Source organism: Chiloscyllium punctatum, chromosome 40, assembly GCF_047496795.1.
Source record: "Chiloscyllium punctatum isolate Juve2018m chromosome 40, sChiPun1.3, whole genome shotgun sequence".
NCBI lineage: Eukaryota > Metazoa > Chordata > Chondrichthyes > Orectolobiformes > Hemiscylliidae > Chiloscyllium > Chiloscyllium punctatum.
Window position 1 is genome coordinate 19,696,733 of NC_092778.1, and position 19,546 is coordinate 19,716,278.

The 19,546-nt window shown below is 42.6% G+C and overlaps 1 protein-coding gene across 2 annotated transcripts in view; it reads left to right on the forward strand.

Annotated features, from left to right (window-relative positions):
• Positions 1-19,546, forward strand: part of rhbdf1a (rhomboid 5 homolog 1a (Drosophila)) — a 308,833-nt gene that overhangs the window by 174,460 nt on the left and 114,827 nt on the right. The window lies entirely within an intron of this gene.

The following is a 19,546-nucleotide window of genomic DNA, read 5'->3' on the forward strand; positions in this document are numbered from 1 at the left end:
CCCAGTAACCTCAGCTGGTGCAAAAATTAAACCCTCGTTGTTGATGTCACTGTACCAGCCATCCAGTCAACTGAGCTAACTGACACCCTACTCTGAACAGGAGCATAGTACCTAACAGTACTCATCTGTCAAATTACTGATGACATGGATTACTTTGCTGTAATGTTATTAGTCAATGTTGCTCAAAATTTAATCTCTCTCTTGCACAATCCAAAAATATTTCAGAAAGGAGGAATAAGGTACGGTTAATTTTCCCCGTGCCTTTGTGAAAATGGATAAAGTTAAAGTCTGACTATTTGAAATGAGGCACTGAGTTCCACAGATCATATAAGCACTAGACAGCATGATATTAACTTTACTGTGCAGTAACATGCCTCTTTTCCAGCTGATTAACAAAATGAACAAACGTCCAGGCCACTGAGCAATGGGGCCAAACCTTTAAGCACTGATAGAATGTACCTGTGATGTTCCACATCAATTGTGCTGAAAAGGAAGAATTACTCTGGTCCTTCTGTTTGAGAGGATGTTAGCCGACTGCCTAATGTTCTTGTTTCAACGACGTATTGAAAGTGATAAAAATAGACTTATCAATTTGTGATTCCTATTGTCTGGCACCTATAATCGACTAAAATACTTAATAAAAATTACTGATTTAAGATGGCCACAGCAATCACCTGATTACAGGTTGAACCAAGTTCTTGAGACCATTAGTAAACAAAATCCATCATGAATTGTACTTAACGATGACTAAAGCCACCTCCTATTTTGTTAGATTTGATTAATCCGAGGTACGGTGGGAAGTGATGTCATCACTTATTGGTTTTATTGTCATGTGTACTGCGGTATCGTGAAAAGCTTGGTTTACGAGCAGTACAGGCACATCTTGGTAAGCAAGGATATACAAATCAAAACGTTTTTGAGATACACAGGTGTTACATTACACAGGGTATGTGCTCGGCTAGATCAGTGTTAGCAAGATCAGCATTATTCAAGGCTAGAGCATCTATTCATCAGTCTAATAAAGGCTGGAAAGAAGCTGTTCTTGAACCTGTTGGTGCATGTGTTCGAGCTTCTGTATCTTCTACCTGATGGACGAGGTTGTAGGAGAGCATTACTGGGGTGCGATGGGTCTTTGATGACATTGGCAGCCTTTCCATGGCAGTGATACATGCAAAAGGAGTCCATGGATGGAAGGTTGGCTCCCAAGATGGTCTGGGCTGTGCAAACCTTCCTCTGCAGTTTCTTACATTCCTGGGCAGAGCAGTTGCCACACCAGGCCGTTTTGCACTTGGACGTTATGCTCTCAATGATGCATCTGTAGAAGTTGGTGAGGGTCCTTATGGACATATCAAATTTCCTGAGGCACTGAGGAGGAAGAAATGTTGTTGTGCCTTCTTGATTGCCGCATCTATGTGGGAGGTCGAGTTATTGTCGCTGTGAGGAACTTGAAGCTCTCCATCCTCTCCACCTCCGTTCCATTGATGTCGAATGGGTCTGTTGTCCTTTAATTTTCTGAAGTCAATGATCAGTTCTTAGCTTTGCTGATGTTGAGAGTGAGTCTAGTTTGTCCTTCTTGGAGTTTTACGCATTAGAATGAAGGTTCACATATTGAGATGAAAGGCTATTTTTGATTATCCAACTTGGGGGGGGTGGGGGGGAAGAGACACAATGAAACTGGACAAAGAAAAGCACCAGAACAGTATATTCCAAGGGCAACTTTTAAACAGGCCTTTTATTGTGACATCTACAAGATTAACTGAGCAGCAAGAACAAGGAGATGGATTTATAACACCAGACTGAAAGGCTTTTTCTTGTTTTCAGTCCATTCATCAAGAATTCAGATCTACAGGGGTGGCACAGTGACTCAGTGGTTAACACTGCTGCCTTGCAGCACCAGGGACTCTGGTTCGATTCCCGCCTCAGGCAACTGTGCAAACTCCACACAGACATTTTCCCCGTGTCTACGTGGGTTTCCTTCTTTAGTCCGAAGATGTGCAGGTGTGGTGAATTGGCCATTCTAAATTGCCCATAGTGTTCAGGGACATGTGGATTTGGTGTGTTCGTCAGGGGTACCTGTGGAGTAACAAGGTAGGGGAATATGTCTGGGTGGGTTACTCTTCAGGGGAGGTTGGTGTGGTCTGGTTGGGCCTAATGGCCTGTTTCCATATTGTACAGATTCTATGATGCAAATTTCACTTTTATTGAGGATACACAACATCAATTAAATAACCACGGTCTCTTCAGTGATTCCAAGGAATTTTTTTAAAAACTGTGTTTCCTTGATAGTGGGTGAATATCTATTATAGAACTATTTAAAACTTTATAGTAGTGTTTATGTGAATGGTTCTTTTTCCTGGAATCAGTATGTCAGAAAATTCCTCTTTCACTCAGAAATTTGCAGTTTTTCTTAATGTTATCTAGTGAACTGCATGTTAATTGAAATACTTTGTGAGGATAAGAAAGGTACATGTCTGATTTATTTTAAGTATGGCGGCTGTTGAATTTTTGTGTGGATGCATACATGTGTAAACTTAAAAGGGTTAATTTGTGCTCAGCATGAATTGAAATCTTACAATTGCAGCTCGACTGTACAACTTGGAGGGAATGAAGTGTTGGAGGTACTAAACTATTTCACAGAATTGTTACGTTGCAGAGGTATCGGCCCATTGTGCACCATCACATCTCTCCTGAGCATTATACCCGTGGCAATCTTCTGCCTTTTCCTAATTACACTACATATTGTTTCAATTTAAATAACCAAGCACCGCCCCGTGAATTTCTCCACTAGAACCATTACGTTTTGTGAAATGGTCATGTTATAAAGATAGACTAATCTAGACTTCCAGTGAATGTTGCATTGTGATCCCCAGCCATACCACTGTAAAGTGGCAAATAAAAGTATCTACTACAACTTGAGGTTCCATGTTTGCTGCTTTTGCAGTGTCCCGTACAAGTTCAACATCACTTCCTTGCTCTTGGATTCTATATCCTTATTAATAAAGCTGAGGACACTGTATGCTTTCGAATCATAGAATCTCAATGATGTGAAAGATGGCTATTCGGTCCAACGATTCCACACTGACCCTCTGAAGCGCAACCCACCCCCTGCCTTTCCCTATAACCCTGCATTACCCGTAGCTAATCCGCCTCGCCCACTCAGCTTTGGATTGTGGGAGGAATCCTGACCACCTGGAGGAAACCCACTCAGACACAGGGAGAATGTGCAAATTCTACACAGACAGTTACTGAATGGTGGAATCGAACCCAGGTCACTGGCGTCGTGAGGCAGTAGTGCCACCGTGTCACCATCTTACCGCGCTCTCCACCTTTAGTAGCTTAAGAACGTCCATTGACAATTACTGTCTTTTTTCTTATCCTAAAGCCAGTTTTGTATCCACGTTGGCACTGATCCTTTTATTTCCTTGACCTATAACCTTCCTTGCAATTCTGTTGTGTGGCATTGCACTGAGTGGCTTCAGGAGATCCATGTTCACCACATCAACAGCATAAGGCTCTTGTTTTTCAAAAATGTGTAGTTTATACTAATGTAGCAATGATTCACAAGTTACCTTGAAGTGTACTGATTGTTGTGAGTACAGCCGGGTGGACCTCATAGAATATGAGTTCCCTGATTGGGGCTGTTAACCTGGTCCAGTCAGAGAGCCCTGGCTGACAGGTATAAACAGGAGTGGCACAAAAAATAAACAGACGTTCTGTTCTGTCTGAAAGCTGGCTACGAGGGAGCTGAATCAGTGTCAAGGACTGTTAATTTGCAAATAAAGGGTGACTTGGTGACAGGTTACTGGCCTCCCTAGAGTTATTTCCGTCGTCTCTATTATTGATGTAGTAACGAAGAGTCAGATGTTAGATCTCACTTCTCCGCGACACTAAGCTGTTTCTCCCCCCCCCCCCCCCCCCAATAAAAATCCATATGCTTTCAGAACCTTCAATGACAGTCTGAGAGCATTCTCAGAATTAGCTTCACTGGAACGCCCTAATCCTTACCACGTGGCCCAGAAATGTTGCTGACGTTTCAGAAAACCTTTTGGGTAGCAAGTGACATGTGACCAACAGGGTAATTGCCAATTAGTCACTTGCAAAGAAGATTCATACTGGGTTTGAAACATTAACTCTGCCAGACCTGCTGAGTTTTTCCAGCATAATTTTCCTGCTTTTAGTTTAGACCTCTAAAGTACGTTACTTTTATTAATTGGTGGTTGTACGTTCAGTAGATGTTTAGAGCACCCTGTTTGCATTGAGCCAGCTGATGGGAGGGGGCGCTGGAGCAAGTGTAGGCAAAGCAGTTCAAATAGGAGTCTGAAGTTTGAAGGCCTTCCTCAACACAGAGATGGCATCTTGTACCAATGGCATTTGTGCTCAAGACCACAGTCCACACACCTCAGAGAATCATTGTGTCTGAAGGTGTTGCCAAAAATCGTCCCCAGTGTGTCAATTTTGGCCAATGCCATATGTTGTGATTGATCTCTGCCCGCAGTTTAATAGTGGTCACTAGGTGGCAGCAAAGCATAACGGAGCATGGCAAAAAGTGCAACACCATGCATTGAAATCACTGTTTAATAACAAAGTAGAAGGAATAGTTGACGGGATGGGTAGACTCCATTAGAGCCATAGAGTTTATCACTTTGAGAATACAGTGAATGAAATGGTGTTGTTTTAGGGGCATCTCCTGTTATGTGACATCTGAATGATGCCCAGGAATAAGTGAGGACAATTCATTCACTAACCAATAATATATTTGTTTGCAAACTTTCAAGAATCCATTTTCTTTCTTTATCTGTTTGTCTTCATTCTCACTGTCATCAGGAGGTAGAGAGCATATTGACAATACCCTAAACATCATCTTTCAGAGTTCCCTGGGTTCAGGAGTTAGCTTGCTTCACTATTTTCTGCCCCTGTTCCTGGCTCATTTTAAAGAGCTATGACTTGAATCCCCAAGTCTAATTGGACATCCACTATATTTAACATTTTGTCGTCTTAAATAACAAATTGATCAATCCTTTTTGGATCAGAAATTTGTTCATGTCACTCTGCTCTTTAAGAAGTAGGAAACCAGGGAATTGCTGATCACTTACCTTCGCATTTCTAGTGGGGAAATTGTTGGAATCTATAATCAAAGTTTCAGCCAATCAGGGTGAGTCAGCACGGACTCACGAAGGGGAAGTGACCAAAACTCAGTTTTTTGAAGAGGTAACAAAGGTAACTTGTTTACAATGGACTTTGGGAAGGTTTTTGATCAAGTTCCACATTAGAGACCGTTCGCTAAGGTGGGAGACTGTGGAATTGAGGGCAGATTGCTGATGTGGATTGGAAATTGGTTAGGTAGCATAAGACATAAGACAGAGGAGTGGAAGTAAGGCCATTCGGCCCATCGAGTCCACTCCGCCATTCAATCATGGCTGCTGGGCACTTCAACTCCACTTACCTGCATTCTCACCGTAGCCCTTAATTCCCCAAGACAACAAGAATCTATCAATCTCTGCCTTGAAGGCATTTAGCGTCCCGGCCTCCACTGCACTCTGCGGCAATGAATTCCACAGGCCCACCACTCTCTGGCTGAAGAAATGTCTCCGCATTTCTGTTCTGAATTTACCCCCTCTAATTCTAAGGCTGTGTCCACAGGTCCTAGTCTCCTCACCTAACGGAAACAATTTCCTAACATCCACCCTTTCCAAGCCATGTATTATCTTGTATGTCTCTATTAAGTCTCCCCTTAGCAGGAACTATGACTAGTGGTGTCCCACAGGGGTCTGTGTTGGGGCCTCAATTATTCACAAATATTCATCAGCGACTTGGGTAAAAAGTCAAATATCCTAATTTGCTGATGACACAACATCGGGCAGCATTGTACACAAGATTACAGCGGGATATTAATAGATTAGGCAAATGGGCAAAGCTGTGGGCAGATGGATTTTAATGGAAGCAAATGTGAAGTTATCCATTTCACACCAAAAAGGATTGATCAAGGTATTTCGAAAAAGGCATGAAGGTAAGTACAGTGGATGTCAGTAAGATTTGGAGGTTCGGCTGCACAGCTTTTCAAAATGCCACCATCAGATGCAGAAAATAGCGACAAAGGCTAATGGGATGCCGGCTGGAGCATAAAAATACAGATATTATTCTGCAGTTATACAAAAGCCTAGTTAGTCCCCTCTTAGAGTACTGTGAGCAGATCTGCACACTGTACTGAGGAAGGATGATTTGGCTTTGAGGGAGTTCGATACCAATTTGCAAGGATGAGGGACTTCAGGGGTAAGTTATGAGATGAGATTAGACCCCTTTATTCAGTAGATCATGGTTGATCTGATTATTGTACTTTCCCACCTACCTCCCACAACCTTTCACCCCTTTATCAAGATTCGGTTTGCCTCTGCCTTAAAACATCAAAGACTCCCCTTTCTCCACTATTTGAGAAAGAGTCTTAAGCAGGTCGCTTCTTATTTTTAAACATAACCCCCTGCTTGAAACATCGCAAGAGGAAACCTCTATGGTGTTGCTCCTTGTTTTAGATTAGATTAGATTCCCTACAGTATGGAAACAGGCCCTTCGGCCCAACAAGTCTACACCAACCCTCCGAAGAGCAACCCACCCAGATGCACTCCTTTAGCCTATATCTAGCCCTGACTAATGCATGTATCACTGAGGGGCAACTTAGCATTGCCAATCCACCTGACCTGCACGTACTTAGATTGTGGGAGGAAACCAGAGCACCCGGAAGAAACCTACACAGACAGTCACCTGAGGCTGGCTTCGAACCCGGGTCCCTGGCACTGTGAGACAGCAGTGCTAACCACTGAGCCACTGTGTCACCCTTGCCAAGGACTGGCCCAGATATTTCAATGGCCAGAGTGTTGTAGGAGCAGCAGAGGTTGGAGTTGTACACAGGGACTCTGCAGAATCCCTGGCATGGTTCACTCCATGGGAATCATCTGGGAAATCTATTCTCCAAGCAGTGTCCCAGGGGTTGGAACCCTCCAAACGAAATCTGTTTAAGATTGGTTTCTCTCTCTCTCTCTCTCTCCCTCTCTCTCTCTCTCTCTCTCTCTCTCTCTCAGGTACAGTACACACCTACACCTTCATAACTGCAGCAGCTGCCATTCAAAAGGGATAAATCCTGTCTATTCCCATGCTGAGTGAATTGCTTCTTGGTTTCTTAGACACACCCTGAAGAACACTACAGTAGATATGTTTTTCAAATCGGCCTGTTCAGAGATCTTACTGTGTCTGGAGCAGCTGAGACTTGAATGCAACCCTCCTGGTTAACCTGACCCCCACTTCACTTGACGATGGGGCGACACTCTGAAATCTTGTCATTCCAAATAAACCTGTTGCGCTTTAACCTGGTCTCGTGTGACTTCTGTCTCCTGGTTAAGAGATAAGGACATTACCATTTTGCCACAAGACGTTAGTTCTACACAGGGGTGTCCTGGGCGCAACCATCTTCAGCTGCTTCATCAATGATCTTCCAACCATCATATGGTCAGAAGTGGGGATGCTTGCTGATGATTGGACAGTGTTCAGCACCATTCACAATTCCTCAGATATTGAAGCAGTCCACGTTTAAATGCAGCATGACTTAGATAATATTCAGGTTTGGCCTAACAAATGGCAAATATCATTTGCACCACATATATGCCGGACAATGACCATCTCTAACGAGAGAATGTAACTACTCCTCCATAGCATTCCTTTGCATTACTAGTGCTAGTCACCTCCTATCAACATTCTGGTGGTCACCATTGTCCAGAAACTGAACTGGACTCACCACATAAATAATGTTAGCTAGCAGTGCCGCGGTGAGTAACTCACATCCTGACTCCACAAAGCCTGTCTACCATCTACAAGGCAGAGGTCAGGAAATGGAATACTCCTCACTAACCTGAATGGGTACAGTTCCAACAACACCCAAGAAGCTTGACACCATCCAGGATAAAGCCTCCCGTTCGATTATAGCGCGACAGCCACAAGCATCCACTCCCTCCACCACCGACCCTCCATATCACTAGAGTGTACTACCTATGAGATACACTGTAGTGATTCACCAAGGCTCCTTCGACCGCGTCTTCCAAATTGAGGAGGACAAGGGCAGCAGATACATGGGAAGACCACTCCCTGCAAATTCCTCTCCAAGCCATTCACCATCCTGACTTGGAAATGTATAGCCGTTTCTTCACTGTTGCTGGGTCAAATCCTCTGTCAGCACATAGCCTTCAACAGTTGAAGAAGGCAGCTCACCTTCTCAAGGGCAACTAGAGATGGGCCCAGTCAGCGAAGCCCATGTTCTGTTATTGAATTATATATTTAAAAAAGAGGAATTCAACCCTTTATAAAAAGGGACATTTAGAATTGCAATTGCCTTGTAAATTGCAACCATCTATTTCTAGTATTTCCATGGATAGAGCCTTATTGTGTGCCATCTCCTGTATTAGTTTGTTATCTTTGCTGAAGTGTTGGTCTGACTTTATTGTTGTTTAGGTTTTCTGGAAATGTCACAAAGGTTGATTTTTTTTTGGACCATCCCTGTGATAATGACAGTTTCTTTAATTTGTCAAATGTAATCTGCAGCAGGCTCTTAACAACTGCTTCCTTTGACTGAGTATAACTCTTAGCGAAAGCATCTGGCACTGTTCAGGGGGGTGATCCATATTTTAGTTGCTTTCCGCTAAATCTGAAAGTCAGAATGTCTGTGTGAACTGTCTGTCCCCTTGTTCCCTACTAAGTCTTCGATACTGATTTTTGTCCAGTTGCATTCGTGCTGACTACAATGTTCACAACAATCAATCTTTCCTACTGTTCAAACTTTCCCAAAATCAACTTTAGCTCTAAAACAAATGACATGTGACGTAAGGTAGTGAAAAAAGCTTGCCTTCATTGGAAGGGGCATTGAGTATAAGGATAGGCAAGTTATGTGAAACTTTGTAGAACTTTAGTTAGGCCACACTTGGAATATTGCATGCTTTGGTCACTGCACCACCAAATGGATGTGGTGGCTTTGGAGAAGGTACAGAAATGGTTTGCCAGGATGTTGCCTTAGCTATGAGGAAAGGTGGATAGTCTGGGTTTGTTTTCACTGGAACACAGGAAGCTGAGGGGCGACCTGATAGAAGTTTATAAGATTGTGAATGAAGATAGAGTGGGAAGTAGGAGGCTGTTTTCCCAAGGTGGAGAGGTCAATTACTAGAGGACACAGGTTCAAGGCACAAGAGAGGATGTTTAAAAGAGATGTGAGGAGCAAGTTTTCACACAAAATGGAGGGGTGAGTGCGGAATGCACTGCCAGAGGAGATGGTGGAAGCAGACACAGAAACGCTCAGACAAATACATGATTATGAAGGGAATAGAGGGATATGGATCCTGTAAGTGAAGACAGTTTTAGTATGGAAGGGCAAAATGTGTCGGTGCAGGCTTGCAGGGCTGAAGGGCATGTTCCTGTGTTGTATTGTTCTGTTGTGATGATGAACCTATGAACTCCAAAGCAGCGATTAATAAACCAGCAACATAAATCTTACCGCAACAAAACAAAGATGGCAATCCTTTCAATTAGGAATATTGATGCTGTGGTTTAGCGCACCAATATCATGCAGATGGGGCCTGGTTGTTATAGGTGCTTGAGCCTGATTCTCCCAAAGTGACAATCAGCCCCTGTATATTTTTCTTGTCTGGAATATAATGAATGACTTTTTTTTCCTCTTCGACTTTGCGCATATGTCAGGTGCAACTCTGTGAAATTGTAGTGGAAATTGAGAGAAAATAATTGTTAGCTTAGTTCACAATCCAGACCACAAACTTCACAAACCAAATATACATTGCATCAGCTGCACCCATGCTTTTATCATGATCCGTATCATTCAGTTCAGTGTCTGTTCACTATGTGGAACAATTAATATTTTGAGTTATCCTGATCCCATCTAGGTAATGGTCTTAAGAAGAGTCTACTTGATTTAGCTTCTATTCTGGGTCTACATTAGACTTTCTCAAAAAAAACCTTCATTTAATGAACTTTGATGGACTTTGTTGTAAAGTTGTTCCAGCTTTCACTTTTTCTTTGGAGCGGGGGGAGGGGGTTAGTTTTTTACTTTTGGAAAACAGTAACCAGTGAATTTGATTGCATGATCTGCATGTTAAGATTGTCAATTATATTTTGTCTATAAACCATTCATCTGTTTTAAAACCTGTCCTGTGGTGAAGAGAATGCTTTCTGCCTTGAAGTGCAATAAACTTTACTCTATCTTTCCAATTACTGAAAATGAATGAGAGAACCCATTTAATTGTCTTACTTGTTCCTGCTATTCCAAACCACATTGACTGACAGTATATTTTGAAGAGAGGTCATTTTTAGATGCACACTGTATTATTGGTCCTGAAATAATATAAAGTTGCGCCAATATTTTCCTTGTCTTGATTTTGGCACGCCGTAATGGTAGTAATCTTCCAGTTAAGTTACTTAGTGTGAAAATACGAACAGTACCACAGTTTAAGGTTTGGGACAATTATGATTTCATTTGCTCAGCAAGCTGCAATGACTAATCCTTGGTACATCAGATGGATCAGTTGGAACGGTCTTTCACTACACAGCAACAATCAGGATGGCCAGTTTTTCCTCCTCCTGTTCAGTAGCTTCCACTGTTGCTCCATTGCTCAATGCTGGGAGTCCATGGCAAACGCACTCATCTTAATTCCTTGTCTGGTTTACTTCAGTTTGTGTACTTTTGCATGCTGGGTGAGCCAAGTTATATCAGATGTGAAATCTTGAGAATAAATCTACACTGTATAATGACACTCAGTATTAGTGTGGAGTACCGTGTTCAAGAGAATTCACTTTGCCCATTACTCTGTTTTCAGTAAATTTGATGTGGAGGAGCCAGTGTTGGACTGGGGTGGACAGAGTTAAAAATCATACAATGCCAGGTTATAGTCCAACAGGTTGCACAACCATGTGATCTTCGGATCCTCTGGGAAGCCAGGGAGGAGATTGCCAAGCCTTTGGCATTGATCTTTAAATCATCATTGTCTACAGGAATAGTGCCAGAAGACTGGAGGATAGCAAATGTGGTTCCCTGTTCAAGAAGGGGAGTAGAGACAATCCTGGTAATTATAGACCAGTGAGCCTTACTTTCAGTTGTTGGTAAAGTGTTGGATAAGGTTATAAGAGAGAGGATTTATAATCATCTAGAAAAGAATAATTTGATTATGGATAGTCAGCACGGTTTTGTGAAGGGTAAGTCATGCCTCACAAATCTTATTGAGCTCTTTGAGAACGTGACCAAACAGGTAGATGAGAGTAAACCGGTTGATGTGGTGTATATGGATTTCAGCAAGGCGTTTGATAAGGTTCCCCACAGAAGGCTATTGTACAAAATGGGGAGGAATGGGATTGTGGAAGATAAAGCAGATTGGATCAGTAATTGGCTTGCTGAAAGAAGACAGAGGGTGGTGGTTGATAGGAAATGTTCAGCCTGGAGTCCAACTGCTGTTCGTCATTTTTATAAACTACCTGGATGAGGGCGTAGAAGGATGGGTTAGTAAATTTGCAGACAACACTAAGGTCGGTGGAGTTGTGGATAGTGACGAAGGATGTTGTAGGTTACAGAGAGACATAGATAAGCTGCAGAGCTGGGCTGAGAGGTGGCGAGTGGAGTTTTATGCGGACAAGTGTGAGGTGATTCACTTTGGTTGGAGTAACTGGAATGCAAAGTACTGGGCTAATGGTAAGATTCTTGGTAGTGTAGAGATCTCGGTGTCCAGGTACACAGATCCTTGAAAGTTGCCACCCAGTTTGACAAGGTTGTTAAAAAGGCATACAGTGTTTTAGCTTTTATTAATAGAGGGATCGAGTTCCGGAACCATGAGGTTATGCTACAGCTGTACAAAACTCTGGTGTGGCCACACTTGGAGTATTGCATACAATTCTGGTCACCGCATTACAAGAAGGATGTGGAAGCTTTGGAAAGGGGCAGAGGAGATTTACTAGGATGTTGCCTGTTATGGAGGGAAGGTCTTACGAGGAAAGGCTGAGGGACTTGAGGCTGTTTTTGTTAGAGAGAAGAAGGTTGAGAGGTGACTTAATAGAGATATATAAGATAATCAGAGGGTTAGATAGGGTGGACAGGGAGAGCCTTTTTCCAAGTATGGTGACAGTGAGCACGAGGGGGCATAGCTTTAAATTGAGGGGTGATAGATATAGGACAGATGTCAGAGGTAGTTTCTTTACTCCGAGAGTAAAGCCCTGAAGAAGGGCTTATGCCCGAAACGTCGATTCTCCTGTTCCTTGGATGCTGCCTGACCTGCGCTTTTCCAGCAACACATTTTCAGCTCTTACTCAGAGAGTAGTAAGGGTATGGAATGCTTTGCCTGCAACGGTAGTAGATTCGCCAACTTTAAGTACATTTAAGTTGTCATTGTCCAAGCATATGGACGTACATGGAATAGTGTAGGTTAGATGGGCTTCCGATTGGTATGACAGGTCGGCGCAACATCGAGGGCCGAAGGGCCTGTATTGCACTGTAATGTTCTACATTCTATGTGATAAAGGAGCAGTGCTCTGAAAGGTAGTGCTTCTGAATACACCTGTTCGACTATAACTTGGGGTTGTGTGATTTTTAACCTCAGTAAATTTGGATATGTGAAAGAAAATTTAAAGACTTGGCATTTCTAAAATATGATTAGATTAGATTCCCTACAGTGTGGAAACAGGCCCCTCAGCCCAACAAGTCCACACTGACCCTCCAAAGAGTAACCCACCCAGACCCATTTCCCTCTGACTAATGCACCTAATACTTTGGGCAATTTAGCATGGCCAATTCACCCTAAACTGCACATCTTTGGACTGTGGGAAGAAACCGGAGCACTCTGAGGAAACCCACGCAGACACTGGGAGAATGTGCAAACTCCACACAGACTGAGGCTGGAATCGAACCTGGGTCCCTGGTGCTGTGAGGCAGCAGTGCTGCCCCAATCGTGTCGCCCCACTCTTTTGGGTCACCACTTGTTGATGTTACACAGGACGTTGATAAGGCTGCTTCTGGAGCACAGTGTCCAGTTCTGGCCACCCTGTTATAGGAAGGATACTAAGCCGGAGCGGGCTCAGAAGAGAATTATCAGAATGTTGCTGGGAATGGAGGGTTTGAATTATAAGGAGAGGCTGGAAGACCTGGGACCTTTTTTTTTTCTACTGGAGCGTAGGAGGTTGAGGAGAGACCTGATAGAGCTTTATAAAATCATAAGAGTTATGGATAAGGTGAATGGCAGGTGTCTTTTCTCCAGGGTGGGGGCTTTCAAGCCAGGGGGCATATTTTTAAGGTGAGACGAGAAAGATTTTAAAAGGAAATCAGGGGCAGTTTTTTTTTTAACTCTGAGTGTGGTTCATGTGTGGAATGAATTTTCATAGGGTTTGGTGGTTGTGGGTGCAGTGAGTTTTGAGAAGATTTGTAGCTGATGTTGAGGTTCTGGATGTAGGTTTGCTCGCTGAGCTGGAGGGTTAATTTCCAGACGTTTCATCACCATACTAGGTAGCATCTTCAGTGGGCCTCCGGACGAAGTGAACTGAAGATATTACCTAGAAGGGTGACCAAACATCTGGAAATGAACCTTCCAGCTCAGCAAGCAGACCTACATCCAGGATGTGGGTACAGTTATAATGTTTAAAAGACATTTGGGTAAGTTCATGAATGAGAAGTGTTTGGAGAGATATGGACCAAGCACAGGCAAGTGGGACTATTTAGTTTGGGATTATGATTGGCATGGACTGATTGAGCCATACAGCACAGAACCAAACACTTTGGCCCAATGTCCTAAATTATAGTATAGACAATAAAGTACTTCAATATTGCAGTCACTGTTGTAATGCAGGAAATGTTGCTGTCAGTTTAGTCACAGCAGGCTCACACATAAATATTCTGCAGGCTAAGAACCTGATTGGGAATTTCCTTTGAGGGATAACTGTTTGCCAGGATAGTGCTCCTCTTTCAAACACAGCTACGGGGCCTTCTACATCCACCTGAGAGGACAAGTATGGTTTGAAACAACATTGAGCCTTTGACTGTACAGCGTTCCCTCAGTACTGTACTGGAACGTCAGTTTGGACTTGTTTGATTTAAACTTAGAAAATCAGATAGAAACGCACATGCGAGTCATTAAGAAGAATTTATGGCATTTCAGGGTCTCAATACAGATCCTCGTGGAATGCAACCCCTCATGTCCTGCCATTTAAAGTATCTCTCCATTATTCCATTTGGTCTATTGCTACTTAGCCACTTTCTGAACCAGGTTAATAATATGTATCCATGAGTTTAATAACCAGTCTATTATAAGACACTTGGCAAAATGCCTCTGAAAGGTCATGTCATTGACATTGCCTTCTCCGTTACTTTAATCATGTCTTCAAACAAAAAAAATCAGTCAGATTTGGCAGCCATTATCTACACTTCAATTCCATGCTGATTTCTCTGATCAGTTGAAAGTTTTCAATGTGTTCAATCATCTTTTGTTTTAATTGTAGACACCAGCGATTCCCCAACAACTAGTCTGCCATTCTCCGGCTTCCTCTTTCCCTTTAATTGGGAACCGATGTACACGAATGTACAATGCAAAGGGATGGATATTGAATCCAGACAATTTTGGAAAATTATAATTAAGCACGTGGTCTTAAGATTTGAAATAAATATTGCGGTCAAGCTCTCAACTACCACCTTCAAACCGTTGCTGAAACCATGTGGATGTGGAGAATTTGTCGCTCTTCAGAGCTATCACTTTGCTTACATTATGTTTGTTGAGCCCTCAACTCTGAGGATTTGTTTCACTTGAATTCTTCCACTATTGTGTACACTAATGCAAAGGAATTATTCAGGATTTCCTGCATTTCCTTATATTAACAATATCACTGGTAAATGTTATTGAGCAGCCCATATCATTCCTTACCAATCTGCTTTTCTTAATGTGCTTGTAAAAATATTGTGTTGGCTTTGCAATTGATTTTGTAATTTTTTAAAAGCCTCTTTTATCATGTCTCTCATTTGTTTTCTCTTTTGTGGCTGTTTGTATTTTTCCCATTCACCCGGATTTGTTTCTTTTTGGATGTTTTTCTATGATTTTTTGTTGTGTTTTGTCTCTTGCCAGTTTAGGTGCCAGTCTGTCCCTTTTGGTAAGTAAATCTCTTGCCCATAAGGATCTAAAGTGGTTCTGTGACATATTTAAACACTTCTTTCTGATCGCCTGCTATAATCCAATCACAAACTGTCACACTTTAATGTAGGCAGTTTCTGACTCATTCTGTTGAAGCCAACATTATCTCATCTTGGGCTCTTAGTTTAGTAGTTTCACATTTCATAGGATATCATAGAACCCCTACAGTGTGGAAACAGAAACCCTCCGAAGAGTATCCCACCCAGACTCATTCCCCATTACTCTACATTTCATTTCCCCTGACTAATGCACCTAACCTACACTATACGGGCAATTTAGCATGGCCAATTCACCATGGGAGGAACCATGCAAGAATGTGCAAACTCCACACAGACAGTCACCTGAGGCTGGAATTGAACCTGGGACCCTGACCCTGTGAAGCAGCAGTGCTAACCACTCAGCCACGGTGGTTACTCTTGATTTGTTACTGTTGATTTGTATTAAGATCATTATTCGATTATATGTTAGGTTATTAACTCATCCTGTTTCAAATCTCAAAGCTGCATCTATTATGGCCATCCAGTCATTATGACTTGCTCAAATCCACTATCCTTCTCACATTTTGAGCCATTTTTAAAGTCTTATTTACAGAGCACTTTTTACATAATTGAATGTTCTGAGGTGCTTCACAGAAACAATATGTGACACTGAGCCTCACTTGCTTCCTCCACACCCAACGTGATGAAAACCTGCCTCTCGGACTCTTGCTGTTGAGTTATGGTGACCTCTCCCCTCAGCACAATGAATCTGTAAGAATACCTCAGCAGCCTAATCTTTGATTCATTTTGTGGTTTTAATGTTTGGACTAAAACATTCCAGGGTATGTCATGCAGTGCAGAGTTTGTGATCATTCATTCGCATGTTGACAGTCACCACATTCAGTTTAATAAGGCTTTACATTCTTTTGCTGGTCTATTGCTACTCTCTATGCTTTTTTAATAAACTGTTGTACCATTTAATGGTATTAGGTGGAAACAAATAGCACAGGAGTGCAAGAAATGCACAAAAGTTGGTTCATTTTTGAGGTAGAGAGCTGTTACCAGATACACAATACTTCCCTCAATATGGAGGTCCAAACTCTACTGAAGTTAAATCCTGGGTCTTATGTTAATAACTGTAGCGAACTGCCTCACCAGCTGTTAGCTATTCCCCCTGTGAGACGTCAGCCCAGTTGGAACAATACTGTTCCTGGTGCCATAGTTCTCCTGCTGCCATCCAGTCATAGAGATGTACAGCACAGAAACAGACCCTTCGGTCTAACTCGTCCATGCCGACCAGATATCCCAACCCAATCTTGCCCCACCTGCCAGCACCTGGCCCACATCCCTCCAAACCCTTCCTATCACACCTGGGCTCTCGGAGTGTTTTTTTTTAAGTAGACTTAATATTTTAAGGACCACTGATTAGGCTGCACAGGGAACCTACAGGGTGCAGAGCATCACACCGTGATGATTAGATCTCTAAAACCAGTATTGGATGACTCATTAGTGTATTCAAAGGGTCAAGCTCCTGTTAAAAGTGGTAGTATTCATTCTCCAGCCTCAACAAGGACCTGTTTCTCTTGCTCGGCCATTTCTGCACTAACAAGAGGGTTTGCATTTTCAGTGCAGACGGGCAGCTAGATTTTCAAGTGTTCTGGGTTTTGTTTTTGGACCGTTTGTGTTTCAGGATTTTGAAGTTGGAACTATAGGTAGGTGGAAGATTGATTGCAGTAATCACCACCACTATCAGACAAGGCCAGCAAATGAAGGCCCCTCCTGATACTCCAGACCACCACGAATCAGTCTGCCCAGCTAGACCATGACAGCAGAAGTTGGGTTGCAGCCGAAACATAGCCAGCTGACTTCCAGTGTAGCTTATGAGCTTCAGGCCAGCCAGGATTCATAAAGTCTGCAACTTTTGAATTCAACCTTGTGAGAAACAACTCAGGTGCTGACTGCTAATTGCCAATGGAATGTAGTACATCAAAGTAGAAAATGGACAGAATGTCATCAGTTCTGAAATGTTATGGCTCCATATTTTAACGCAGGTTTCATATGAGGAAACAATTTTTTGCCTCTGCCAGGTAAATTCAAGTTTTCAGCTTTCGAAACCAAATTATTACAGCTCAGCCTAAAAAGAAGCTAATGAAGTTGAACTAACACTAAGCATGTTAGATTTATCATTGTAGAAAAATGTATTTTTTTCTAAATTCCCTTTTGGGACATAAGCATCATTGACTGGGGCCAGTTTTTATTGCGTGTCCTAATTGCACTTGAAAGCCTTCTCGAACTGCTGCCGTCAGTTTACTGTAGGTAGACCCACAATGCCATCCAGAAGAGAATTCCAGGATTTTGACCAAACGGCAGTGAAGGAACGATGATGTGTTTCCAAGTCAGGATGATGAGTGGCTTGGAGGGGATCTTGCAAGTGGCAATGTTCTGCTGCATTTGTCCTTCTAGATGGAAACAGTGATGGACTTGAAAGTTGCTGCCTCAGGATATTCGATGAATTTCTGCAGTGCATCTTGTAGATGGTACGCACTGCTGCTACCTAGCTTTGGTGATAGAGGGAATGGATGCTTGTGGATGTGGTGCTAATCAAGTAGGCTGCTTTGTCCTGGATTGTGTCAGGCTTATTAAGTGTTGTTGGATCTGCACTCATCCAAGGAAGTGGGGAGTATTCCATCACATTACTGATTTGTGCCTTGTAGATGATGGACAGACAAGTTTTGGGGAGTCAGGAGTTGAATTACTTGCTACAGGACCTGCTGTTGTAACCATTGTAAATATCTGGCTAATCCAATTGAGTTCCTGGTCAATGGTAACCCTCAGAATGCAGATATTTAAAGTATCAACTTCCACACAGTGGGTGGTGCGTGTATGGAACAAGCTGCCAGAGGAAGCGTAGAGGTAGGTACAATTACAGCATTTAAAAGGCATCTGGATGGGTACACAAATAGGAAGGGTTTAGAAGGACATGAGCCAAATACTGGCAAATGGGGCTAAATTAATTAGGGATGTTTGGTCGGCACGGATGACTTGGAGTCAAGGGTCTGTTTCTGTGCTGTACAGCTCTGACTCTGCCTCTATAAAACATGGATGGGAGCTAGGTGTTAAATTCTGAGCTATAGTAGTTATCAACATAAATGATTCTAAACTGAACTTAAGTAACTGTGAAAGTATCAAAGTTAACTGTGTCAAATTAAAAATCTTGCAGAAGAATTATCTGGAATAGGTTGAACAGCTTTCATGTGTGTCTTAGTTATCTTGCAGTTACATTGATAACTGGGTACTGTCAAAACAAAGTTGAGAAATCAAACTTCAGGGAAAGTGTTCCAGGCAATTATTAAATGTTAAATATGCGTGTATTGCAAGACTAAATAACCACTTCTTTTATTTGATCAGCCAATGTACAATGTGCAATTCTCCACATGAATTGAGCCATCGAGATACAGTTACAACATTTAACAGACATTTAGTTAGGTACATGAATAGGAAAGGTTCAAAGGGACATGACCAAATGCAGGCAAGTGGGACTAGTTTAGTTTCATAGAATCACTACGGTCCTCAAAAGATTGAGACATCTGAATTGATAAATACAGTCACAGAATCATAGAATCGCTACTTGGTTGGAATAGGTGAGTTGGGCGGAAGGGTCTCTTCCCATGCTGTATGGGTAGGCTCAGTGTTTAGCACTGCTGCCTCACAGCGCCAGGGACCCAGGTTCGATTCCAGCCTCCGGCGACTATCTGTCTGTGGAGTTTGCACAATCTCCTTGTGTCTGCATAGATTTCCTCCGGGTGCTTCGGTTTCCTCCCGCAATCCAAAGATGTGCAGGTTAGGTGAGTTGGCAGTGATAAATTGCCCATAGTGGTCAGGGATGTGTAGTTTAGGTGCATTAGTCAGGGGTAAACGTAGTGTAATAGGGTAGGTTACTCTTCGGAAGGTCTGTGTGGACTTGTTGGACCTAATGGCCTGTTTCTATGCTGTAGGGATTCTATGATTCTATGACTTTTGGAGCAACTTCCTGGTGATGGAGCAGCACTCTGAAAGTTAGTACTTCCAGATAAACCTGTTGGACTATAACCTAGTGTTGTGTGATTTCCAATGTTGGAAATATAAGCAGCGTACCAGCTTTGTCACTAAAACAGAAATTGCTGGAGAAACTCAGGTCAGGCAGCATCAGAGTTAATAGTTCGAATCCAGTGACATACAACCCTCCCCTTTCAAATGATTGAGTGTGATTTCTGCATGCAGCAACTGCGAATCCTGCTGTTCACTAGCTGCTTGCATCTGTGAAGCAGTTAAAGTTAGCTTTTCCCTCCTCTCGAAGGGAAGATGCCTTGCAGCCGGAGCTGGGAACCATTC